At 46.3% G+C, this 25,596-nt stretch overlaps 16 non-coding genes and 2 pseudogenes across 16 annotated transcripts; all 18 read left to right on the forward strand.

The window, feature by feature from the left end:
* Positions 1-586: 586 nt before the first annotated feature.
* On the forward strand, positions 587-784 carry LOC142679691 (U2 spliceosomal RNA). Its single transcript, XR_012852871.1, has one exon. It is a non-coding gene; the product is annotated as a U2 spliceosomal RNA (small nuclear RNA).
* A 1,127-nt stretch (positions 785-1,911) lies between these two features.
* LOC142679409 (U2 spliceosomal RNA) lies at positions 1,912-2,102 on the forward strand. Its single transcript, XR_012852666.1, has one exon. It is a non-coding gene; the product is annotated as a U2 spliceosomal RNA (small nuclear RNA).
* Positions 2,103-3,369: 1,267 nt separating this feature from the next.
* Positions 3,370-3,509, forward strand: LOC142679722 (U2 spliceosomal RNA; annotated as a pseudogene).
* Positions 3,510-4,865: 1,356 nt separating this feature from the next.
* Positions 4,866-5,050, forward strand: LOC142679705 (U2 spliceosomal RNA). The gene has a single exon (XR_012852878.1). It is a non-coding gene; the product is annotated as a U2 spliceosomal RNA (small nuclear RNA).
* A 1,127-nt stretch (positions 5,051-6,177) lies between these two features.
* On the forward strand, positions 6,178-6,368 carry LOC142679410 (U2 spliceosomal RNA). The gene has a single exon (XR_012852667.1). It is a non-coding gene; the product is annotated as a U2 spliceosomal RNA (small nuclear RNA).
* Positions 6,369-7,635: 1,267 nt separating this feature from the next.
* On the forward strand, positions 7,636-7,775 carry LOC142679723 (U2 spliceosomal RNA; annotated as a pseudogene).
* Positions 7,776-9,131: 1,356 nt separating this feature from the next.
* Positions 9,132-9,316, forward strand: LOC142679708 (U2 spliceosomal RNA). Its single transcript, XR_012852879.1, has one exon. It is a non-coding gene; the product is annotated as a U2 spliceosomal RNA (small nuclear RNA).
* A 1,269-nt stretch (positions 9,317-10,585) lies between these two features.
* Positions 10,586-10,776, forward strand: LOC142679411 (U2 spliceosomal RNA). The gene has a single exon (XR_012852668.1). It is a non-coding gene; the product is annotated as a U2 spliceosomal RNA (small nuclear RNA).
* Positions 10,777-11,911: 1,135 nt separating this feature from the next.
* Positions 11,912-12,102, forward strand: LOC142679413 (U2 spliceosomal RNA). Its single transcript, XR_012852669.1, has one exon. It is a non-coding gene; the product is annotated as a U2 spliceosomal RNA (small nuclear RNA).
* A 1,124-nt stretch (positions 12,103-13,226) lies between these two features.
* Positions 13,227-13,417, forward strand: LOC142679414 (U2 spliceosomal RNA). The gene has a single exon (XR_012852670.1). It is a non-coding gene; the product is annotated as a U2 spliceosomal RNA (small nuclear RNA).
* A 1,123-nt stretch (positions 13,418-14,540) lies between these two features.
* On the forward strand, positions 14,541-14,731 carry LOC142679415 (U2 spliceosomal RNA). The gene has a single exon (XR_012852671.1). It is a non-coding gene; the product is annotated as a U2 spliceosomal RNA (small nuclear RNA).
* A 1,127-nt stretch (positions 14,732-15,858) lies between these two features.
* LOC142679577 (U2 spliceosomal RNA) lies at positions 15,859-16,049 on the forward strand. Its single transcript, XR_012852805.1, has one exon. It is a non-coding gene; the product is annotated as a U2 spliceosomal RNA (small nuclear RNA).
* A 1,121-nt stretch (positions 16,050-17,170) lies between these two features.
* LOC142679527 (U2 spliceosomal RNA) lies at positions 17,171-17,361 on the forward strand. The gene has a single exon (XR_012852763.1). It is a non-coding gene; the product is annotated as a U2 spliceosomal RNA (small nuclear RNA).
* Positions 17,362-18,488: 1,127 nt separating this feature from the next.
* On the forward strand, positions 18,489-18,679 carry LOC142679416 (U2 spliceosomal RNA). Its single transcript, XR_012852672.1, has one exon. It is a non-coding gene; the product is annotated as a U2 spliceosomal RNA (small nuclear RNA).
* A 1,277-nt stretch (positions 18,680-19,956) lies between these two features.
* On the forward strand, positions 19,957-20,147 carry LOC142679384 (U2 spliceosomal RNA). Its single transcript, XR_012852645.1, has one exon. It is a non-coding gene; the product is annotated as a U2 spliceosomal RNA (small nuclear RNA).
* A 1,135-nt stretch (positions 20,148-21,282) lies between these two features.
* Positions 21,283-21,473, forward strand: LOC142679417 (U2 spliceosomal RNA). The gene has a single exon (XR_012852673.1). It is a non-coding gene; the product is annotated as a U2 spliceosomal RNA (small nuclear RNA).
* Positions 21,474-22,594: 1,121 nt separating this feature from the next.
* Positions 22,595-22,785, forward strand: LOC142679418 (U2 spliceosomal RNA). Its single transcript, XR_012852674.1, has one exon. It is a non-coding gene; the product is annotated as a U2 spliceosomal RNA (small nuclear RNA).
* Positions 22,786-23,906: 1,121 nt separating this feature from the next.
* LOC142679516 (U2 spliceosomal RNA) lies at positions 23,907-24,097 on the forward strand. The gene has a single exon (XR_012852754.1). It is a non-coding gene; the product is annotated as a U2 spliceosomal RNA (small nuclear RNA).
* The last annotated feature ends 1,499 nt before the right edge of the window (positions 24,098-25,596 follow it).

Raw genomic sequence — 25,596 nt, forward strand, 5'->3', positions numbered from 1 at the left:
CTGGCCTGGAGCTGCATTCATCAATGTCTTCCATGCCGGGCATTCCAATACAGAAGAAGATTCGCGAGGTCTGCCGTCTGCCCGAGGGAAGGCTGCCAGGCTGAGGAGACAGTGCGTCATTTACTTTGGACATGTTACTTTGCACAACATTTTTGGAAAAAGATATTCCCTCTTATGGAAAAGATGGCAGACCTGAAGGACATATGTTACAATGATATTTTATATGGACAATTTGGATGCCCGACCGCGAATCAGAAGACAATAGCATGGAAGACGATGAATTGCGCTAAAGAAGCTCTTTGGAAGGCCAGGAACATCCTTCTTTTTAAACACGACGTTTTAACAACGGATGATGTTTTAGGTCTTTGTTTTAGTGAGATGTATTTATATTATTTAATTGACAGGAAAGCAAATGCCACCCTTCTAAATAAATGGTTTGTGACTGACTGGAACTCCAATAAATAAAGATTTGCCACCATGTCCCCCTATAAATATTAATGCTAATTTGATTTTACTATTGTAACAATGTGAAAATGTTTGACGTAATTGTAATGTTATTTATTGTAAAATTGAATTTTTTATTAATAAATCATTGACACCCCCGCGAGGGGGTAGCCAACTGAAAAAAAAATCTGTTCTTATCAGTTTAATATCTGATACGTCCCCTATCTGGGGACCATATATTAAATGGATTTTTAGAACAGGGAGATGGAAATAGAGCTTGCTCTGTCCACTCCACGCATTGACCTGGTATTGCAGTATTTCCAGGACCGGTGCACCCTTTCCTTATGTGTTTACTAAAATCAGATTCCAAAAGTGCTTTTTGTGTTTGCCATTGTTTTTGTCTTTCGGATGGGATCTCCCCTTTTAATCCCATTATTTCAACACCTGTTGGACAATGCATTTGTACAGTCATGTGTGATAATGAGCTAATTTATTAAATGCAATTAATTAATACATTGCCACCTCTTGTTTTGTGTCGTCTGTGTTTCTGTGTTTCCGGCATTTCACATTGGAACAGCTCATTCACCTTCCTTGTCTTCTCTCCGCCCTCCCTCCTAGGTAGGTTAAAGAGCTGCACCTGAGCCAGCCACTGATTGATGCAGCACCATAGTCAAATAGTGGAGTGGAGTAGGGGAACAGCAAACAGCCATTAAAGCAGCCAGCCCGCCCGCCCGCCCGTCACAATGGACCTACCTGTGTACACTAGATGGATGTGATGGAATGTACTGTGGTCCCTACATTTCAAGAAGAAGTAAGAATTGCAGTTGCAACAAACCCTTGTTTGCCTACAAAGAGAGCAGCAATTTGGATTTGTTACTATGTTACCTGGAAGAATAACAAACAGTGCAAGGATGGAGGTTGTAGGAGCAAGGAGAACAAGTTGTCTGTAAAGTTGGTGGATGCCTATTTTCCATTTTGCAGTCCCTTGTCTCTCTCTTGTGGCCTCCTGGAGGCAACTAGCTGTGCAAAAAAAAGACAGCCTGGGGGCCGGCTGTTGCAGTGTTGCCCTCTCAGGCAACACTGAGTGACTGACTGAGCCGCACCGTCTTATATAAAGTTCAGACGGAACTTTGCACGTGTCATAGTGGAGACCTCAGGAGCCAGAGCCAGCTTTCTGACATCATAATGGGGCCTCAGAGATAAAAGCCTGGGCCCAGGCAGTGTTGGTCAGTGCTGCTCAGCAGGCAGCACTGGACTGGATTAAAGCTGATACAAGGTGTGAAAGGAGAAGGGGTGGCAGTGGGCATGCACTTACTGCTGCTGCTGCTGCTGCTGCTGCTGCCAGTGTTTGCACGGCAGGAGGGCATTTGGGCGTTGCCAGGAAGGCGTTTTTATGTTGATTCCTCCTCTTTCAGCACTGCATTGTGGTGCAAGCAAAAGAAGCAAAACGCGCGGCACGTTCGGGTTATCGCTTCTCGGCCTTTTGGCTAAGATCAAGTGTAGTATCTGTTCTTATCAGTTTAATATCTGATACGTCCCCTATCTGGGGACCATATATTAAATGGATTTTTAGAACAGGGAGATGGAAATAGAGCTTGCTCTGTCCACTCCACGCATTGACCTGGTATTGCAGTATTTCCAGGACCGGTGCACCCTTTCCTTATGTGTTTACTAAAATCAGATTCCAAAAGTGCTTTTTGTGTTTGCCATTGTTTTTGTCTTTCGGATGGGATCTCCCCTTTTAATCCCATTATTTCAACACCTGTTGGACAATGCATTTGTACAGTCATGTGTGATAATGAGCTAATTTATTAAATGCAATTAATTAATACATTGCCACCTCTTGTTTTGTGTCGTCTGTGTTTCTGTGTTTCCGGCATTTCACATTGGAACAGCTCATTCACCTTCCTTGTCTTCTCTCCGCCCTCCCTCCTAGGTAGGTTAAAGAGCTGCACCTGAGCCAGCCACTGATTGATGCAGCACCATAGTCAAATAGTGGAGTGGAGTAGGGGAACAGCAAACAGCCATTAAAGCAGCCAGCCCGCCCGCCCGCCCGCCCGTCACAATGGACCTACCTGTGTACACTAGATGGATGTGATGGAATGTACTGTGGTCCCTACATTTCAAGAAGAAGTAAGAATTGCAGTTGCAACAAACCCTTGCTTGCCTACAAAGAGAGCAGCAATTTGGATTTGTTACTATGTTACCTGGAAGAATAACAAACTGTGCAAGGATGGAGGTTGTAGGAGCAAGGAGAACAAGTTGTCTGTAAAGTTGGTGGATGCCTATTTTCCATTTTGCAGTCCCTTGTCTCCCTCTTGTGGCCTCCTGGAGGCAACTAGCTGTGCAAAAAAAAGACAGCCTGGGGGCCGGCTGTTGCAGTGTTGCCCTCTCAGGCAACACTGAGTGACTGACTGAGCCGCACCGTCTTATATAAAGTTCAGACGGAACTTTGCACGTGTCATAGTGGAGACCTCAGGAGCCAGAGCCAGCTTTCTGACATCATAATGGGGCCTCAGAGATAAAAGCCTGGGCCCAGGCAGTGTTGGTCAGTGCTGCTCAGCAGGCAGCACTGGACTGGATTAAAGCTGATACAAGGTGTGAAAGGAGAAGGGGTGGCAGTGGGCATGCACTTACTGCTGCTGCTGCTGCTGCCAGTGTTTGCACGGCAGGAGGGCATTTGGGCGTTGCCAGGAAGGCGTTTTTATGTCGATTCCTCCTCTTTCAGCACTGCATTGTGTTGCAAGCAAAAGAAGCAAATCCTGTCTTGCTTCCTCTCCGGCCTTTATTCACCTCCCGCTTAGTAGCTGTGAGTGTGTGTGAGCCTGCAGGGCCCCATGGAATTGCCTAGGAGTAGGCTGAATCGCTGCAAGGGGTGAACAGCAGTATTGGGCAGGCTCGGTCAACGCGCGGCCCGTTTGGGTTATCGCTTCTCGGCCTTTTGGCTAAGATCAAGTGTAGTACTTTAGGGTATTGCCTTGTTTCTTGGTCAGGAGGTGCCCTGGTACCCTTTTCCTTGGCCTGGGGGGATCGTCTCTTTTACAAGAGACTTAACCCCTCTGCTGCTATTGGGGGAGAGGATTAGTCCAGGGCAACGGGGAGCGATCACTTGCCTGGCATTTAGGTGCTGAAGGTATTATCGTTGGAGTTCGTTGGATATCGTTGGCTTTTTTGCGGCAGGATGGAGGAAATCCCTGACTACATGCGGACTCGGAATGCTGTTCGTTTTACGATGGAGGAATCTGGAGGACAAAGCAGGGACTTGGAATTCCTAACAAAGGTACTCTTGCTTGGTCTTTTCCAGTTGGAGAGACAATGGATATTGTCTGTAATGGACTATCCAAGAAGAGGATGCTTCGATGTCACCTTTTGTACGGAGGAAATTTATCTGGACTTTCTGGACACTTTGAAGGAGAAGAAGCAGGATCCAAGACTGGTTGGTGTGATTGTAACACCACACTTTGCTCCTAGCAAAAAGTTGGTGATTGTTAAAATGTTTTCCCCCTATGTGTGTAAAGACGATATTATATGTTTTCTCACTAAGTTCTGTGAGGAGGTGGTGGAGAAGGGTAAGGTCTTTAATCCCTTTGGATTTTGGACAGGCAAATGGAAATTCCTGTGTAAAATTAAGGCAGTTGGAGAGGCTGGAAACTTATTGCTTCCTCCAGCACGCTTTAAAATTGGCAGTGCAAGTGGGAATCTCTATTTTTTTGGAATGGGGATTTTTTGCCATAATTGCAAAGAGTATGGACATGTGAAGGAAAATTGTGGGAAAATATTCTGTACAAAATGTTTCCAAGAAGGTCATAGGTACAATGATTGTGAGAAGGGTAAAGTGTGTAACATGTGTAGAGAAGAAGGGCATGTGTTTAAAAATTGTTTAAAGAAAAGCAAAAGTGAAGTAAAGGAGGAGAGTAAGAAGACCGTTAAAAGAAAGGAACAGATAGTTAAAAGAAAGGAAGAGAAAGTTACCTCAGGAAAAGAGGATAAGCCACAGGAAGTGGGAGGAGGATGGAAAAGCGTTGAGGTTAAAAGGAGTGATGAAACAAAAAGGAGAAAAATTGTGGAAAAAAATGTTGTTTCAGATGAAAATAGAGCAGAAAGAGATAAATTAGTAAAAGACATAGAGGAATTAAGAGAGAAAATTAACTTTGAGAAGGTTCGGAGGCGGGTACGAACTTGTCTAAGAGGAGATATATCTGATTTTCTTGAAAGATATAAAGTGCCAACCTGGTTGGCGTGTATTGTAAATTTGGAGTGGGATGGTCAAGATCTTCGAGAACATCTTGTGGATATGGTAGGTGTAATCGCTGTAAGAAATGGTTTGTTTTATTAATTTTACTTACAAAAAAAAGAGAAATGAAAATTATATTTTGGTTTTTCATAATGATGATCAAGTCTTTAAATTTGAAGTTTAAAATTTAACTCGAGACGGATCTGAGTGGAAACCTGATCTGTTCTTATCAGTTTAATATCTGATACGTCCCCTATCTGGGGACCATATATTAAATGGATTTTTAGAACAGGGAGATGGAAATAGAGCTTGCTCTGTCCACTCCACGCATTGACCTGGTATTGCAGTATTTCCAGGACCGGTGCACCCTTTCCTTATGTGTTTACTAAAATCAGATTCCAAAAGTGCTTTTTGTGTTTGCCATTGTTTTTGTCTTTCGGATGGGATCTCCCCTTTTAATCCCATTATTTCAACACCTGTTGGACAATGCATTTGTACAGTCATGTGTGATAATGAGCTAATTTATTAAATGCAATTAATTAATACATTGCCACCTCTTGTTTTGTGTCGTCTGTGTTTCTGTGTTTCCGGCATTTCACATTGGAACAGCTCATTCACCTTCCTTGTCTTCTCTCCGCCCTCCCTCCTAGGTAGGTTAAAGAGCTGCACCTGAGCCAGCCACTGATTGATGCAGCACCATAGTCAAATAGTGGAGTGGAGTAGGGGAACAGCAAACAGCCATTAAAGCAGCCAGCCCGCCCGCCCGCCCGTCACAATGGACCTACCTGTGTACACTAGATGGATGTGATGGAATGTACTGTGGTCCCTACATTTCAAGAAGAAGTAAGAATTGCAGTTGCAACAAACCCTTGTTTGCCTACAAAGAGAGCAGCAATTTGGATTTGTTACTATGTTACCTGGAAGAATAACAAACAGTGCAAGGATGGAGGTTGTAGGAGCAAGGAGAACAAGTTGTCTGTAAAGTTGGTGGATGCCTATTTTCCATTTTGCAGTCCCTTGTCTCTCTCTTGTGGCCTCCTGGAGGCAACTAGCTGTGCAAAAAAAAGACAGCCTGGGGGCCGGCTGTTGCAGTGTTGCCCTCTCAGGCAACACTGAGTGACTGACTGAGCCGCACCGTCTTATATAAAGTTCAGACGGAACTTTGCACGTGTCATAGTGGAGACCTCAGGAGCCAGAGCCAGCTTTCTGACATCATAATGGGGCCTCAGAGATAAAAGCCTGGGCCCAGGCAGTGTTGGTCAGTGCTGCTCAGCAGGCAGCACTGGACTGGATTAAAGCTGATACAAGGTGTGAAAGGAGAAGGGGTGGCAGTGGGCATGCACTTACTGCTGCTGCTGCTGCTGCTGCTGCTGCCAGTGTTTGCACGGCAGGAGGGCATTTGGGCGTTGCCAGGAAGGCGTTTTTATGTTGATTCCTCCTCTTTCAGCACTGCATTGTGGTGCAAGCAAAAGAAGCAAAACGCGCGGCACGTTCGGGTTATCGCTTCTCGGCCTTTTGGCTAAGATCAAGTGTAGTATCTGTTCTTATCAGTTTAATATCTGATACGTCCCCTATCTGGGGACCATATATTAAATGGATTTTTAGAACAGGGAGATGGAAATAGAGCTTGCTCTGTCCACTCCACGCATTGACCTGGTATTGCAGTATTTCCAGGACCGGTGCACCCTTTCCTTATGTGTTTACTAAAATCAGATTCCAAAAGTGCTTTTTGTGTTTGCCATTGTTTTTGTCTTTCGGATGGGATCTCCCCTTTTAATCCCATTATTTCAACACCTGTTGGACAATGCATTTGTACAGTCATGTGTGATAATGAGCTAATTTATTAAATGCAATTAATTAATACATTGCCACCTCTTGTTTTGTGTCGTCTGTGTTTCTGTGTTTCCGGCATTTCACATTGGAACAGCTCATTCACCTTCCTTGTCTTCTCTCCGCCCTCCCTCCTAGGTAGGTTAAAGAGCTGCACCTGAGCCAGCCACTGATTGATGCAGCACCATAGTCAAATAGTGGAGTGGAGTAGGGGAACAGCAAACAGCCATTAAAGCAGCCAGCCCGCCCGCCCGCCCGCCCGTCACAATGGACCTACCTGTGTACACTAGATGGATGTGATGGAATGTACTGTGGTCCCTACATTTCAAGAAGAAGTAAGAATTGCAGTTGCAACAAACCCTTGCTTGCCTACAAAGAGAGCAGCAATTTGGATTTGTTACTATGTTACCTGGAAGAATAACAAACTGTGCAAGGATGGAGGTTGTAGGAGCAAGGAGAACAAGTTGTCTGTAAAGTTGGTGGATGCCTATTTTCCATTTTGCAGTCCCTTGTCTCCCTCTTGTGGCCTCCTGGAGGCAACTAGCTGTGCAAAAAAAAGACAGCCTGGGGGCCGGCTGTTGCAGTGTTGCCCTCTCAGGCAACACTGAGTGACTGACTGAGCCGCACCGTCTTATATAAAGTTCAGACGGAACTTTGCACGTGTCATAGTGGAGACCTCAGGAGCCAGAGCCAGCTTTCTGACATCATAATGGGGCCTCAGAGATAAAAGCCTGGGCCCAGGCAGTGTTGGTCAGTGCTGCTCAGCAGGCAGCACTGGACTGGATTAAAGCTGATACAAGGTGTGAAAGGAGAAGGGGTGGCAGTGGGCATGCACTTACTGCTGCTGCTGCTGCTGCCAGTGTTTGCACGGCAGGAGGGCATTTGGGCGTTGCCAGGAAGGCGTTTTTATGTCGATTCCTCCTCTTTCAGCACTGCATTGTGTTGCAAGCAAAAGAAGCAAATCCTGTCTTGCTTCCTCTCCGGCCTTTATTCACCTCCCGCTTAGTAGCTGTGAGTGTGTGTGAGCCTGCAGGGCCCCATGGAATTGCCTAGGAGTAGGCTGAATCGCTGCAAGGGGTGAACAGCAGTATTGGGCAGGCTCGGTCAACGCGCGGCCCGTTTGGGTTATCGCTTCTCGGCCTTTTGGCTAAGATCAAGTGTAGTACTTTAGGGTATTGCCTTGTTTCTTGGTCAGGAGGTGCCCTGGTACCCTTTTCCTTGGCCTGGGGGGATCGTCTCTTTTACAAGAGACTTAACCCCTCTGCTGCTATTGGGGGAGAGGATTAGTCCAGGGCAACGGGGAGCGATCACTTGCCTGGCATTTAGGTGCTGAAGGTATTATCGTTGGAGTTCGTTGGATATCGTTGGCTTTTTTGCGGCAGGATGGAGGAAATCCCTGACTACATGCGGACTCGGAATGCTGTTCGTTTTACGATGGAGGAATCTGGAGGACAAAGCAGGGACTTGGAATTCCTAACAAAGGTACTCTTGCTTGGTCTTTTCCAGTTGGAGAGACAATGGATATTGTCTGTAATGGACTATCCAAGAAGAGGATGCTTCGATGTCACCTTTTGTACGGAGGAAATTTATCTGGACTTTCTGGACACTTTGAAGGAGAAGAAGCAGGATCCAAGACTGGTTGGTGTGATTGTAACACCACACTTTGCTCCTAGCAAAAAGTTGGTGATTGTTAAAATGTTTTCCCCCTATGTGTGTAAAGACGATATTATATGTTTTCTCACTAAGTTCTGTGAGGAGGTGGTGGAGAAGGGTAAGGTCTTTAATCCCTTTGGATTTTGGACAGGCAAATGGAAATTCCTGTGTAAAATTAAGGCAGTTGGAGAGGCTGGAAACTTATTGCTTCCTCCAGCACGCTTTAAAATTGGCAGTGCAAGTGGGAATCTCTATTTTTTTGGAATGGGGATTTTTTGCCATAATTGCAAAGAGTATGGACATGTGAAGGAAAATTGTGGGAAAATATTCTGTACAAAATGTTTCCAAGAAGGTCATAGGTACAATGATTGTGAGAAGGGTAAAGTGTGTAACATGTGTAGAGAAGAAGGGCATGTGTTTAAAAATTGTTTAAAGAAAAGCAAAAGTGAAGTAAAGGAGGAGAGTAAGAAGACCGTTAAAAGAAAGGAACAGATAGTTAAAAGAAAGGAAGAGAAAGTTACCTCAGGAAAAGAGGATAAGCCACAGGAAGTGGGAGGAGGATGGAAAAGCGTTGAGGTTAAAAGGAGTGATGAAACAAAAAGGAGAAAAATTGTGGAAAAAAATGTTGTTTCAGATGAAAATAGAGCAGAAAGAGATAAATTAGTAAAAGACATAGAGGAATTAAGAGAGAAAATTAATTTTGAGAAGGTTCGGAGGCGGGTACGAACTTGTCTAAGAGGAGATATATCTGATTTTCTTGAAAGATATAAAGTGCCAACCTGGTTGGCGTGTATTGTAAATTTGGAGTGGGATGGTCAAGATCTTCGAGAACATCTTGTGGATATGGTAGGTGTAATCGCTGTAAGAAATGGTTTGTTTTATTAATTTTACTTACAAAAAAAAGAGAAATGAAAATTATATTTTGGTTTTTCATAATGATGATCAAGTCTTTAAATTTGAAGTTTAAAATTTAACTCGAGACGGATCTGAGTGGAAACCTGATCTGTTCTTATCAGTTTAATATCTGATACGTCCCCTATCTGGGGACCATATATTAAATGGATTTTTAGAACAGGGAGATGGAAATAGAGCTTGCTCTGTCCACTCCACGCATTGACCTGGTATTGCAGTATTTCCAGGACCGGTGCACCCTTTCCTTATGTGTTTACTAAAATCAGATTCCAAAAGTGCTTTTTGTGTTTGCCATTGTTTTTGTCTTTCGGATGGGATCTCCCCTTTTAATCCCATTATTTCAACACCTGTTGGACAATGCATTTGTACAGTCATGTGTGATAATGAGCTAATTTATTAAATGCAATTAATTAATACATTGCCACCTCTTGTTTTGTGTCGTCTGTGTTTCTGTGTTTCCGGCATTTCACATTGGAACAGCTCATTCACCTTCCTTGTCTTCTCTCCGCCCTCCCTCCTAGGTAGGTTAAAGAGCTGCACCTGAGCCAGCCACTGATTGATGCAGCACCATAGTCAAATAGTGGAGTGGAGTAGGGGAACAGCAAACAGCCATTAAAGCAGCCAGCCCGCCCGCCCGCCCGTCACAATGGACCTACCTGTGTACACTAGATGGATGTGATGGAATGTACTGTGGTCCCTACATTTCGAGAAGAAGTAAGAATTGCAGTTGCAACAAACCCTTGCTTGCCTACAAAGAGAGCAGCAATTTGGATTTGTTACTATGTTACATGGAAGAATAACAAACTGTGCAAGGATGGAGGTTGTAGGAGCAAGGAGAACAAGTTGTCTGTAAAGTTGGTGGATGCCTATTTTCCATTTTGCAGTCCCTTGTCTCCCTCTTGTGGCCTCCTGGAGGCAACTAGCTGTGCAAAAAAAAGACAGCCTGGGGGCCGGCTGTTGCAGTGTTGCCCTCTCAGGCAACACTGAGTGACTGACTGAGCCGCACCGTCTTATATAAAGTTCAGACGGAACTTTGCACGTGTCATAGTGGAGACCTCAGGAGCCAGAGCCAGCTTTCTGACATCATAATGGGGCCTCAGAGATAAAAGCCTGGGCCCAGGCAGTGTTGGTCAGTGCTGCTCAGCTGGCAGCACTGGACTGGATTAAAGCTGATACAAGGTGTGAAAGGAGAAGGGGTGGCAGTGGGCATGCACTTACTGCTGCTGCTGCTGCTGCTGCTGCCAGTGTTTGCACGGCAGGAGGGCATTTGGGCGTTGCCAGGAAGGCGTTTTTATGTCGATTCCTCCTCTTTCAGCACTGCATTGTGTTGCAAGCAAAAGAAGCAAATCCTGTCTTGCTTCCTCTCCGGCCTTTATTCACCTCCCGCTTAGTAGCTGTGAGTGTGTGTGAGCCTGCAGGGCCCCATGGAATTGCCTAGGAGTAGGCTGAATCGCTGCAAGGGGTGAACAGCAGTATTGGGCAGGCTCGGTCAACGCGCGGCCCGTTCGGGTTATCGCTTCTCGGCCTTTTGGCTAAGATCAAGTGTAGTATCTGTTCTTATCAGTTTAATATCTGATACGTCCCCTATCTGGGGACCATATATTAAATGGATTTTTAGAACAGGGAGATGGAAATAGAGCTTGCTCTGTCCACTCCACGCATTGACCTGGTATTGCAGTATTTCCAGGACCGGTGCACCCTTTCCTTATGTGTTTACTAAAATCAGATTCCAAAAGTGCTTTTTGTGTTTGCCATTGTTTTTGTCTTTCGGATGGGATCTCCCCTTTTAATCCCATTATTTCAACACCTGTTGGACAATGCATTTGTACAGTCATGTGTGATAATGAGCTAATTTATTAAATGCAATTAATTAATACATTGCCACCTCTTGTTTTGTGTCGTCTGTGTTTCTGTGTTTCCGGCATTTCACATTGGAACAGCTCATTCACCTTCCTTGTCTTCTCTCCGCCCTCCCTCCTAGGTAGGTTAAAGAGCTGCACCTGAGCCAGCCACTGATTGATGCAGCACCATAGTCAAATAGTGGAGTGGAGTAGGGGAACAGCAAACAGCCATTAAAGCAGCCAGCCCGCCCGCCCGCCCGCCCGCCCGTCACAATGGACCTACCTGTGTACACTAGATGGATGTGATGGAATGTACTGTGGTCCCTACATTTCAAGAAGAAGTAAGAATTGCAGTTGCAACAAACCCTTGTTTGCCTACAAAGAGAGCAGCAATTTGGATTTGTTACTATGTTACCTGGAAGAATAACAAACAGTGCAAGGATGGAGGTTGTAGGAGCAAGGAGAACAAGTTGTCTGTAAAGTTGGTGGATGCCTATTTTCCATTTTGCAGTCCCTTGTCTCTCTCTTGTGGCCTCCTGGAGGCAACTAGCTGTGCAAAAAAAAGACAGCCTGGGGGCCGGCTGTTGCAGTGTTGCCCTCTCAGGCAACACTGAGTGACTGACTGAGCCGCACCGTCTTATATAAAGTTCAGACGGAACTTTGCACGTGTCATAGTGGAGACCTCAGGAGCCAGAGCCAGCTTTCTGACATCATAATGGGGCCTCAGAGATAAAAGCCTGGGCCCAGGCAGTGTTGGTCAGTGCTGCTCAGCAGGCAGCACTGGACTGGATTAAAGCTGATACAAGGTGTGAAAGGAGAAGGGGTGGCAGTGGGCATGCACTTACTGCTGCTGCTGCTGCTGCTGCTGCTGCCAGTGTTTGCACGGCAGGAGGGCATTTGGGCGTTGCCAGGAAGGCGTTTTTATGTTGATTCCTCCTCTTTCAGCACTGCATTGTGGTGCAAGCAAAAGAAGCAAAACGCGCGGCACGTTCGGGTTATCGCTTCTCGGCCTTTTGGCTAAGATCAAGTGTAGTATCTGTTCTTATCAGTTTAATATCTGATACGTCCCCTATCTGGGGACCATATATTAAATGGATTTTTAGAACAGGGAGATGGAAATAGAGCTTGCTCTGTCCACTCCACGCATTGACCTGGTATTGCAGTATTTCCAGGACCGGTGCACCCTTTCCTTATGTGTTTACTAAAATCAGATTCCAAAAGTGCTTTTTGTGTTTGCCATTGTTTTTGTCTTTCGGATGGGATCTCCCCTTTTAATCCCATTATTTCAACACCTGTTGGACAATGCATTTGTACAGTCATGTGTGATAATGAGCTAATTTATTAAATGCAATTAATTAATACATTGCCACCTCTTGTTTTGTGTCGTCTGTGTTTCTGTGTTTCCGGCATTTCACATTGGAACAGCTCATTCACCTTCCTTGTCTTCTCTCCGCCCTCCCTCCTAGGTAGGTTAAAGAGCTGCACCTGAGCCAGCCACTGATTGATGCAGCACCATAGTCAAATAGTGGAGTGGAGTAGGGGAACAGCAAACAGCCATTAAAGCAGCCAGCCCGCCCGCCCGCCCGTCACAATGGACCTACCTGTGTACACTAGATGGATGTGATGGAATGTACTGTGGTCCCTACATTTCAAGAAGAAGTAAGAATTGCAGTTGCAACAAACCCTTGCTTGCCTACAAAGAGAGCAGCAATTTGGATTTGTTACTATGTTACCTGGAAGAATAACAAACTGTGCAAGGATGGAGGTTGTAGGAGCAAGGAGAACAAGTTGTCTGTAAAGTTGGTGGATGCCTATTTTCCATTTTGCTGTCCCTTGTCTCCCTCTTGTTGCCTCCTGGAGGCAACTAGCTGTGCAAAAAAAAGACAGCCTGGGGGCCGGCTGTTGCAGTGTTGCCCTCTCAGGCAACACTGAGTGACTGACTGAGCCGCACCGTCTTATATAAAGTTCAGACGGAACTTTGCACGTGTCATAGTGGAGACCTCAGGAGCCAGAGCCAGCTTTCTGACATCATAATGGGGCCTCAGAGATAAAAGCCTGGGCCCAGGCAGTGTTGGTCAGTGCTGCTCAGCAGGCAGCACTGGACTGGATTAAAGCTGATACAAGGTGTGAAAGGAGAAGGGGTGGCAGTGGGCATGCACTTACTGCTGCTGCTGCTGCTGCTGCTGCCAGTGTTTGCACGGCAGGAGGGCATTTGGGCGTTGCCAGGAAGGCGTTTTTATGTCGATTCCTCCTCTTTCAGCACTGCATTGTGGTGCAAGCAAAAGAAGCAAAACGCGCGGCACGTTCGGGTTATCGCTTCTCGGCCTTTTGGCTAAGATCAAGTGTAGTATCTGTTCTTATCAGTTTAATATCTGATACGTCCCCTATCTGGGGACCATATATTAAATGGATTTTTAGAACAGGGAGATGGAAATAGAGCTTGCTCTGTCCACTCCACGCATTGACCTGGTATTGCAGTATTTCCAGGACCGGTGCACCCTTTCCTTATGTGTTTACTAAAATCAGATTCCAAAAGTGCTTTTTGTGTTTGCCATTGTTTTTGTCTTTCGGATGGGATCTCCCCTTTTAATCCCATTATTTCAACACCTGTTGGACAATGCATTTGTACAGTCATGTGTGATAATGAGCTAATTTATTAAATGCAATTAATTAATACATTGCCACCTCTTGTTTTGTGTCGTCTGTGTTTCTGTGTTTCCGGCATTTCACATTGGAACAGCTCATTCACCTTCCTTGTCTTCTCTCCGCCCTCCCTCCTAGGTAGGTTAAAGAGCTGCACCTGAGCCAGCCACTGATTGATGCAGCACCATAGTCAAATAGTGGAGTGGAGTAGGGGAACAGCAAACAGCCATTAAAGCAGCCAGCCCGCCCGCCCGCCCGCCCGCCCGTCACAATGGACCTACCTGTGTACACTAGATGGATGTGATGGAATGTACTGTGGTCCCTACATTTCAAGAAGAAGTAAGAATTGCAGTTGCAACAAACCCTTGCTTGCCTACAAAGAGAGCAGCAATTTGGATTTGTTACTATGTTACCTGGAAGAATAACAAACTGTGCAAGGATGGAGGTTGTAGGAGCAAGGAGAACAAGTTGTCTGTAAAGTTGGTGGATGCCTATTTTCCATTTTGCAGTCCCTTGTCTCCCTCTTGTGGCCTCCTGGAGGCAACTAGCTGTGCAAAAAAAAGACAGCCTGGGGGCCGGCTGTTGCAGTGTTGCCCTCTCAGGCAACACTGAGTGACTGACTGAGCCGCACCGTCTTATATAAAGTTCAGACGGAACTTTGCACGTGTCATAGTGGAGACCTCAGGAGCCAGAGCCAGCTTTCTGACATCATAATGGGGCCTCAGAGATAAAAGCCTGGGCCCAGGCAGTGTTGGTCAGTGCTGCTCAGCAGGCAGCACTGGACTGGATTAAAGCTGATACAAGGTGTGAAAGGAGAAGGGGTGGCAGTGGGCATGCACTTACTGCTGCTGCTGCTGCCAGTGTTTGCACGGCAGGAGGGCATTTGGGCGTTGCCAGGAAGGCGTTTTTATGTCGATTCCTCCTCTTTCAGCACTGCATTGTGGTGCAAGCAAAAGAAGCAAAACGCGCGGCACGTTCGGGTTATCGCTTCTCGGCCTTTTGGCTAAGATCAAGTGTAGTATCTGTTCTTATCAGTTTAATATCTGATACGTCCCCTATCTGGGGACCATATATTAAATGGATTTTTAGAACAGGGAGATGGAAATAGAGCTTGCTCTGTCCACTCCACGCATTGACCTGGTATTGCAGTATTTCCAGGACCGGTGCACCCTTTCCTTATGTGTTTACTAAAATCAGATTCCAAAAGTGCTTTTTGTGTTTGCCATTGTTTTTGTCTTTCGGATGGGATCTCCCCTTTTAATCCCATTATTTCAACACCTGTTGGACAATGCATTTGTACAGTCATGTGTGATAATGAGCTAATTTATTAAATGCAATTAATTAATACATTGCCACCTCTTGTTTTGTGTCGTCTGTGTTTCTGTGTTTCCGGCATTTCACATTGGAACAGCTCATTCACCTTCCTTGTCTTCTCTCCGCCCTCCCTCCTAGGTAGGTTAAAGAGCTGCACCTGAGCCAGCCACTGATTGATGCAGCACCATAGTCAAATAGTGGAGTGGAGTAGGGGAACAGCAAACAGCCATTAAAGCAGCCAGCCCGCCCGCCCGCCCGTCACAATGGACCTACCTGTGTACACTAGATGGATGTGATGGAATGTACTGTGGTCCCTACATTTCAAGAAGAAGTAAGAACTGCAGTTGCAACAAACCCTTGCTTGCCTACAAAGAGAGCAGCAATTTGGATTTGTTACTATGTTACCTGGAAGAATAGCAAACTGTGCAAGGATGGAGGTTGTAGGAGCAAGGAGAACAAGTTGTCTGTAAAGTTGGTGGATGCCTATTTTCCATTTTGCAGTCCCTTGTCTCCCTCTTGTGGCCTCCTGGAGGCAACTAGCTGTGCAAAAAAAAGACAGCCTGGGGGCCGGCTGTTGCAGTGTTGCCCTCTCAGGCAACACTGAGTGACTGACTGAGCCGCACCGTCTTATATAAAGTTCAGACGGAACTTTGCACGTGTCATAGTGGAGACCTCAGGAGCCAGAGCCAGCTTTCTGACATCATAATGGGGCCTCAGAGATAAAAGCCTGGGCCCAGGCAGTGTTGGTCAGTGCTGCTCAGCAGGCAGCACTGGACTGGATTAAAGCTGATACAAGGTGTGAAAGGAGAAGGGGTGGCAGTGGGCATGCACTTACTGCTGCTGCTGCTGCTGCTGCTGCTGCCAGTGTTTGCACGGCAGGAGGGCATTTGGGCGTTGCCAGGAAGGCGTTTTTATGTCGATTCCTCCTCTTTCAGCACTGCATTGTGGTGCAAGCAAAAGAAGCAAAACGCGCGGCACGTTCGGGTTATCGCTTGTCGGCCTTTTGGCTAAGATCAAGTGTAGTATCTGTTCTTATCAGTTTAATATCTGATACGTCCCCTATCTGGGGACCATATATTAAATGGATTTTTAGAACAGGGAGATGGAAATAGAGCTTGCTCTGTCCACTCCACGCATTGACCTGGTATTGCAGTATTTCCAGGACCGGTGCACCCTTTCCTTATGTGTTTACTAAAATCAGATTCCAAAAGTGCTTTTTGTGTTTGCCATTGTTTTTGTCTTTCGGATGGGATCTCCCCTTTTAATCCCATTATTTCAACACCTGTTGGACAATGCATTTGTACAGTCATGTGTGATAATGAGCTAATTTATTAAATACAATTAATTAATACATTGCCACCTCTTGTTTTGTGTCGTCTGTTTTTCTGTGTTTCCGGCATTTCACATTGGAACAGCTCATTCACCTTCCTTGTCTTCTCTCCGCCCTCCCTCCTAGGTAGGTTAAAGAGCTGCACCTGAGCCAGCCACTGATTGATGCAGCACCATAGTCAAATAGTGGAGTGGAGTAGGGGAACAGCAAACAGCCATTAAAGCAGCCAGCCCGCCCGCCCGCCCGTCACAATGGACCTACCTGTGTACACTAGATGGATGTGATGGAATGTACTGTGGTCCCTACATTTCAAGAAGAAGTAAGAATTGCAGTTGCAACAAACCCTTGCTTGCCTACAAAGAGAGCAGCAATTTGGATTTGTTACTATGTTACCTGGAAGAATAACAAACTGTGCAAGGATGGAGGTTGTAGGAGCAAGGAGAACAAGTTGTCTGTAAAGTTGGTGGATGCCTATTTTCCATTTTGCTGTCCCTTGTCTCCCTCTTGTGGCCTCCTGGAGGCAACTAGCTGTGCAAAAAAAAGACAGCCTGGGGGCCGGCTGTTGCAGTGTTGCCCTCTCAGGCAACACTGAGTGACTGACTGAGCCGCACCGTCTTATATAAAGTTCAGACGGAACTTTGCACGTGTCATAGTGGAGACCTCAGAAGCCAGAGCCAGCTTTCTGACATCATAATGGGGCCTCAGAGATAAAAGCCTGGGCCACGGCAGTGTTGGTCAGTGCTGCTCAGCAGGCAGCACTGGACTGGATTAAAGCTGATACAAGGTGTGAAAGGAGAAGGGGTGGCAGTGGGCATGCACTTACTGCTGCTGCTGCTGCTGCTGCCAGTGTTTGCACGGCAGGAGGGCATTTGGGCGTTGCCAGGAAGGCGTTTTTATGTCGATTCCTCCTCTTTCAGCACTGCATTGTGGTGCAAGCAAAAGAAGCAAAACGCGCGGCACGTTCGGGTTATCGCTTCTCGGCCTTTTGGCTAAGATCAAGTGTAGTATCTGTTCTTATCAGTTTAATATCTGATACGTCCCCTATCTGGGGACCATATATTAAATGGATTTTTAGAACAGGGAGATGGAAAGAGAGCTTGCTCTGTCCACTCCACGCATTGACCTGGTATTGCAGTATTTCCAGGACCGGTGCACCCTTTCCTTATGTGTTTACTAAAATCAGATTCCAAAAGTGCTTTTTGTGTTTGCCATTGTTTTTGTCTTTCGGATGGGATCTCCCCTTTTAATCCCATTATTTCAACACCTGTTGGACAATGCATTTGTACAGTCATGTGTGATAATGAGCTAATTTATTAAATGCAATTAATTAATACATTGCCACCTCTTGTTTTGTGTCGTCTGTGTTTCTGTGTTTCCGGCATTTCACATTGGAACAGCTCATTCACCTTCCTTGTCTTCTCTCCGCCCTCCCTCCTAGGTAGGTTAAAGAGCTGCACCTGAGCCAGCCACTGATTGATGCAGCACCATAGTCAAATAGTGGAGTGGAGTAGGGGAACAGCAAACAGCCATTAAAGCAGCCAGCCCGCCCGCCCGCCCGTCACAATGGACCTACCTGTGTACACTAGATGGATGTGATGGAATGTACTGTGGTCCCTACATTTCAAGAAGAAGTAAGAATTGCAGTTGCAACAAACCCTTGCTTGCCTACAAAGAGAGCAGCAATTTGGATTTGTTACTATGTTACCTGGAAGAATAACAAACTGTGCAAGGATGGAGGTTGTAGGAGCAAGGAGAACAAGTTGTCTGTAAAGTTGGTGGATGCCTATTTTCCATTTTGCAGTCCCTTGTCTCCCTCTTGTGGCCTCCTGGAGGCAACTAGCTGTGCAAAAAAAAGACAGCCTGGGGGACGGCTGTTGCAGTGTTGCCCTCTCAGGCAACACTGAGTGACTGACTGAGCCGCACCGTCTTATATAAAGTTCAGACGGAACTTTGCACGTGTCATAGTGGAGACCTCAGGAGCCAGAGCCAGCTTTCTGACATCATAATGGGGCCTCAGAGATAAAAGCCTGGGCCCAGGCAGTGTTGGTCAGTGCTGCTCAGCAGGCAGCACTGGACTGGATTAAAGCTGATACAAGGTGTGAAAGGAGAAGGGGTGGCAGTGGGCATGCACTTATTGCTGCTGCTGCTGCTGCTGCTGCTGCCAGTGTTTGCACGGCAGGAGGGCATTTGGGCGTTGCCAGGAAGGCGTTTTTATGTCGATTCCTCCTCTTTCAGCACTGCATTGTGGTGCAAGCAAAAGAAGCAAAACGCGCGGCACGTTCGGGTTATCGCTTCTCGGCCTTTTGGCTAAGATCAAGTGTAGTATCTGTTCTTATCAGTTTAATATCTGATACGTCCCCTATCTGGGGACCATATATTAAATGGATTTTTAGAACAGGGAGATGGAAATAGAGCTTGCTCTGTCCACTCCACGCATTGACCTGGTATTGCAGTATTTCCAGGACCGGTGCACCCTTTCCTTATGTGTTTACTAAAATCAGATTCCAAAAGTGCTTTTTGTGTTTGCCATTGTTTTTGTCTTTCGGATGGGATCTCCCCTTTTAATCCCATTATTTCAACACCTGTTGGACAATGCATTTGTACAGTCATGTGTGATAATGAGCTAATTTATTAAATGCAATTAATTAATACATTGCCACCTCTTGTTTTGTGTCGTCTGTGTTTCTGTGTTTCCGGCATTTCACATTGGAACAGCTCATTCACCTTCCTTGTCTTCTCTCCGCCCTCCCTCCTAGGTAGGTTAAAGAGCTGCACCTGAGCCAGCCACTGATTGATGCAGCACCATAGTCAAATAGTGGAGTGGAGTAGGGGAACAGCAAACAGCCATTAAAGCAGCCAGCCCGCCCGCCCGCCCGCCCGCCCGTCACAATGGACCTACCTGTGTACACTAGATGGATGTGATGGAATGTACTGTGGTCCCTACATTTCAAGAAGAAGTAAGAATTGCAGTTGCAACAAACCCTTGCTTGCTTACAAAGAGAGCAGCAATTTGGATTTGTTACTATGTTACCTGGAAGAATAACAAACTGTGCAAGGATGGAGGTTGTAGGAGCAAGGAGAACAAGTTGTCTGTAAAGTTGGTGGATGCCTATTTTCCATTTTGCAGTCCCTTGTCTCCCTCTTGTGGCCTCCTGGAGGCAACTAGCTGTGCAAAAAAAAGACAGCCTGGGGGCCGGCTGTTGCAGTGTTGCCCTCTCAGGCAACACTGAGTGACTGACTGAGCCGCACCGTCTTATATAAAGTTCAGACGGAACTTTGCACGTGTCATAGTGGAGACCTCAGGAGCCAGAGCCAGCTTTCTGACATCATAATGGGGCCTCAGAGATAAAAGCCTGGGCCCAGGCAGTGTTGGTCAGTGCTGCTCAGCAGGCAGCACTGGACTGGATTAAAGCTGATACAAGGTGTGAAAGGAGAAGGGGTGGCAGTGGGCATGCACTTACTGCTGCTGCTGCTGCTGCTGCTGCCAGTGTTTGCACGGCAGGAGGGCATTTGGGCGTTGCCAGGAAGGCGTTTTTATGTCGATTCCTCCTCTTTCAGTACTGCATTGTGGTGCAAGCAAAAGAAGCAAATCCTGTCTTGCTTCCTCTCCGGCCTTTATTCACCTCCCGCTTAGTAGCTGTGAGTGTGTGTGAGCCTGCAGGGCCCCATGGAATTGCCTAGGCGTAGGCTGAATCGCTGCAAGGGGTGAACAGCAGTATTGGGCAGGCTCGGTCAACGCGCGGCCCGTTCGGGTTATCGCTTCTCGGCCTTTTGGCTAAGATCAAGTGTAGTATCTGTTCTTATCAGTTTAATATCTGATACGTCCCCTATCTGGGGACCATATATTAAATGGATTTTTAGAACAGGGAGATGGAAATAGAGCTTGCTCTTTCCACTCCACGCATTGACCTGGTATTGCAGTATTTCCAGGAACGGTGCACCCTTTCCTTATGTGTTTACTAAAATCAGATTCCAAAAGTGCTTATTGTGTTTGCCATTGTTTTTGTCTTTCGGATGGGATCTCCCCTTTTAATCCCATTATTTCAACACCTGTTGGACAATGCATTTGTACAGTCATGTGTGATAATGAGCTAATTTATTAAATGCAATTAATTAATACATTGCCACCTCTTGTTTTGTGTCGTCTGTGTTTCTGTGTTTCCGGCATTTCACATTGGAACAGCTCATTCACCTTCCTTGTCTTCTCTCCGCCCTCCCTCCTAGGTAGGTTAAAGAGCTGCACCTGAGCCAGCCACTGATTGATGCAGCACCATAGTCAAATAGTGGAGTGGAGTAGGGGAACAGCAAACAGCCATTAAAGCAGCCAGCCCGCCCGCCCGCCCGCCCGCCCGTCACAATGGACCTACCTGTGTACACTAGATGGATGTGATGGAATGTACTGTGGTCCCTACATTTCAAGAAGAAGTAAGAATTGCAGTTGCAACAAACCCTTGCTTGCCTACAAAGAGAGCAGCAATTTGGATTTGTTACTATGTTACCTGGAAGAATAACAAACTGTGCAAGGATGGAGGTTGTAGGAGCAAGGAGAACAAGTTGTCTGTAAAGTTGGTGGATGCCTATTTTCCATTTTGCAGTCCCTTGTCTCCCTCTTGTGGCCTCCTGGAGGCAACTAGCTGTGCAAAAAAAAGACAGCCTGGGGGACGGCTGTTGCAGTGTTGCCCTCTCAGGCAACACTGAGTGACTGACTGAGCCGCACCGTCTTATATAAAGTTCAGACGGAACTTTGCACGTGTCATAGTGGAGACCTCAGGAGCCAGAGCCAGCTTTCTGACATCATAATGGGGCCTCAGAGATAAAAGCCTGGGCCCAGGCAGTGTTGGTCAGTGCTGCTCAGCAGGCAGCACTGGACTGGATTAAAGCTGATACAAGGTGTGAAAGGAGAAGGGGTGGCAGTGGGCATGCACTTATTGCTGCTGCTGCTGCTGCTGCTGCTGCCAGTGTTTGCACGGCAGGAGGGCATTTGGGCGTTGCCAGGAAGGCGTTTTTATGTCGATTCCTCCTCTTTCAGCACTGCATTGTGGTGCAAGCAAAAGAAGCAAAACGCGCGGCACGTTCGGGTTATCGCTTCTCGGCCTTTTGGCTAAGATCAAGTGTAGTATCTGTTCTTATCAGTTTAATATCTGATACGTCCCCTATCTGGGGACCATATATTAAATGGATTTTTAGAACAGGGAGATGGAAATAGAGCTTGCTCTGTCCACTCCACGCATTGACCTGGTATTGCAGTATTTCCAGGACCGGTGCACCCTTTCCTTATGTGTTTACTAAAATCAGATTCCAAAAGTGCTTTTTGTGTTTGCCATTGTTTTTGTCTTTCGGATGGGATCTCCCCTTTTAATCCCATTATTTCAACACCTGTTGGACAATGCATTTGTACAGTCATGTGTGATAATGAGCTAATTTATTAAATGCAATTAATTAATACATTGCCACCTCTTGTTTTGTGTCGTCTGTGTTTCTGTGTTTCCGGCATTTCACATTGGAACAGCTCATTCACCTTCCTTGTCTTCTCTCCGCCCTCCCTCCTAGGTAGGTTAAAGAGCTGCACCTGAGCCAGCCACTGATTGATGCAGCACCATAGTCAAATAGTGGAGTGGAGTAGGGGAACAGCAAACAGCCATTAAAGCAGCCAGCCCGCCCGCCCGCCCGTCACAATGGACCTACCTGTGTACACTAGATGGATGTGATGGAATGTACTGTGGTCCCTACATTTCAAGAAGAAGTAAGAATTGCAGTTGCAAAAAACCCTTGCTTGCCTACAAAGAGAGCAGCAATTTGGATTTGTTACTATGTTACCTGGAAGAATAACAAACTGTGCAAGGATGGAGGTTGTAGGAGCAAGGAGAACAAGTTGTCTGTAAAGTTGGTGGATGCCTATTTTCCATTTTGCTGTCCCTTGTCTCCCTCTTGTGGCCTCCTGGAGGCAACTAGCTGTGCAAAAAAAAGACAGCCTGGGGGCCGGCTGTTGCAGTGTTGCCCTCTCAGGCAACACTGAGTGACTGACTGAGCCGCACCGTCTTATATAAAGTTCAGACGGAACTTTGCACGTGTCATAGTGGAGACCTCAGGAGCCAGAGCCAGCTTTCTGACATCATAATGGGGCCTCAGAGATAAAAGCCTGGGCCCAGGCAGTGTTGGTCAGTGCTGCTCAGCAGGCAGCACTGGACTGGATTAAAGCTGATACAAGGTGTGAAAGGAGAAGGGGTGGCAGTGGGCATGCACTTACTGCTGCTGCTGCTGCTGCTGCCAGTCTTTGCACGGCAGGAGGGCATTTGGGCGTTGCCAGGAAGGCGTTTTTATGTCGATTCCTCCTCTTTCAGCACTGCATTGTGGTGCAAGCAAAAGAAGCAAAACGCGCGGCACGTTCGGGTTATCGCTTCTCGGCCTTTTGGCTAAGATCAAGTGTAGTATCTGTTCTTATCAGTTTAATATCTGATACGTCCCCTATCTGGGGACCATATATTAAATGGATTTTTAGAACAGGGAGATGGAAATAGAGCTTGCTCTGTCCACTCCACGCATTGACCTGGTATTGCAGTATTTCCAGGACCGGTGCACCCTTTCCTTATGTGTTTACTAAAATCAGATTCCAAAAGTGCTTTTTGTGTTTGCCATTGTTTTTGTCTTTCGGATGGGATCTCCCCTTTTAATCCCATTATTTCAACACCTGTTGGACAATGCATTTGTACAGTCATGTGTGATAATGAGCTAATTTATTAAATGCAATTAATTAATACATTGCCACCTCTTGTTTTGTGTCATCTGTGTTTCTGTGTTTCCGGCATTTCACATTGGAACAGCTCATTCACCTTCCTTGTCTTCTCTCCGCCCTCCCTCCTAGGTAGGTTAAAGAGCTGCACCTGAGCCAGCCACTGATTGATGCAGCACCATAGTCAAATAGTGGAGTGGAGTAGGGGAACAGCAAACAGCCATTAAAGCAGCCAGCCCGCCCGCCCGCCCGTCACAATGGACCTACCTGTGTACACTAGATGGATGTGATGGAATGTACTGTGGTCCCTACATTTCAAGAAGAAGTAAGAATTGCAGTTGCAACAAACCCTTGCTTGCCTACAAAGAGAGCAGCAATTTGGATTTGTTACTATGTTACCTGGAAGAATAACAAACTGTGCAAGGATGGAGGTTGTAGGAGCAAGGAGAACAAGTTGTCTGTAAAGTTGGTGGATGCCTATTTTCCATTTTGCAGTCCCTTGTCTCCCTCTTGTGGCCTCCTGGAGGCAACTAGCTGTGCAAAAAAAAGACAGCCTGGGGGCCGGCTGTTGCAGTGTTGCCCTCTCAGGCAACACTGAGTGACTGACTGAGCCGCACCGTCTTATATAAAGTTCAGACGGAACTTTGCACGTGTCATAGTGGAGACCTCAGGAGCCAGAGCCAGCTTTCTGACATCATAATGGGGCCTCAGAGATAAAAGCCTGGGCCCAGGTAGTGTTGGTTAGTGCTGCTCAGCAGGCAGCACTGGACTGGATTAATGCTGATACAAGGTGTGAAAGGAGAAGGGGTGGCAGTGGGCATGCACTTACTGCTGCTGCTGCTGCTGCTGCCAGTGTTTGCACGGCAGGAGGGCATTTGGGCGTTGCCAGGAAGGCGTTTTTATGTCGATTCCTCCTCTTTCAGCACTGCATTGTGGTGCAAGCAAAAGAAGCAAAACGCGCGGCACGTTCAGGTTATCGCTTCTCGGCCTTTTGGCTAAGATCAAGTGTAGTATCTGTTCTTATCAGTTTAATATCTGATACGTCCCCTATCAGGGGACCATATATTAAATGGATTTTTAGAACAGGGAGATGGAAATAGAGCTTGCTCTGTCCACTCCACGCATTGACCTGGTATTGCAGTATTTCCAGGACCGGTGCACCGTTTCCTTATGTGTTTACTAAAATCAGATTCCAAAAGTGCTTTTTGTGTTTGCCATTGTTTTTGTCTTTCGGATGGGATCTCCCCTTTTAATCCCATTATTTCAACACCTGTTGGACAATGCATTTGTACAGTCATGTGTGATAATGAGCTAATTTATTAAATGCAATTAATTAATACATTGCCACCTCTTGTTTTGTGTCGTCTGTGTTTCTGTGTTTCCGGCATTTCACATTGGAACAGCTCATTCACCTTCCTTGTCTTCTCTCCGCCCTCCCTCCTAGGTAGGTTAAAGAGCTGCACCTGAGCCAGCCACTGATTGATGCAGCACCATAGTCAAATAGTGGAGTGGAGTAGGGGAACAGCAAACAGCCATTAAAGCAGCCAGCCCGCCCGCCCGCCCGCCCGTCACAATGGACCTACCTGTGTACACTAGATGGATGTGATGGAATGTACTGTGGTCCCTACATTTCAAGAAGAAGTAAGAATTGCAGTTGCAACAAACCCTTGCTTGCCTACAAAGAGAGCAGCAATTTGGATTTGTTACTATGTTACCTGGAAGAATAACAAACTGTGCAAGGATGGAGGTTGTAGGAGCAACGAGAACAAGTTGTCTGTAAAGTTGGTGGATGCCTATTTTCCATTTTGCAGTCCCTTGTCTCCCTCTTGTGGCCTCCTGGAGGCAACTAGCTGTGCGAAAAAAAGACAGCCTGGGGGCCGGCTGTTGCAGTGTTGCCCTCTCAGGCAACACTGAGTGACTGACTGAGCCGCACCGTCTTATATAAAGTTCAGACGGAACTTTGCACGTGTCATAGTGGAGACCTCAGGAGCCAGAGCCAGCTTTCTGACATCATAATGGGGCCTCAGAGATAAAAGCCTGGGCCCAGGCAGTGTTGGTCAGTGCTGCTCAGCAGGCAGCACTGGACTGGATTAAAGCTGATACAAGGTGTGAAAGGAGAAGGTATTCTGTCCTCATACACGTTAGCACGGTGTGTAATCTGACATGTAGCTAAACCCCCTGTCTTCTTAAGAAAAAGGCTGTGAAACTGTGAAATCTTTCTCTTTATTGCTGGTAGACAGGAAAGGTGAAACTATAGGATGAAATAAAAGTAGTATTCAGAATATATCAACTGTACAGTGCATAGGATACAGATAATCTGCTATACATACACAATATAACATGAGGTAATACTGCAAGCTGACAATGTGATATCTGATACAGCAAAACATACAGTGAACCACAGGATTATAACATATAGATATGGATCTTACCGACTATGCTTAGAACAGGCTGTTGGCACTGAACTTGAGGTAGAAATGGAGAGTGGCCCCTCACACTGGCATGATGAGGAAAATGGCTGCTACTCATACACAAACAGGAACAGGAAATAACCCACAATGCCTCAGGTGCTTTCCCATAATACATAGAGAACTACAATCTAGGAATACACAAAACCACCAGTAGATGGTGCTATAACCATACAATACAATATAGATGGGGTACA

This window comes from Rhinoderma darwinii, assembly GCF_050947455.1.
Source record: "Rhinoderma darwinii isolate aRhiDar2 chromosome 2 unlocalized genomic scaffold, aRhiDar2.hap1 SUPER_2_unloc_55, whole genome shotgun sequence".
NCBI lineage: Eukaryota > Metazoa > Chordata > Amphibia > Anura > Rhinodermatidae > Rhinoderma > Rhinoderma darwinii.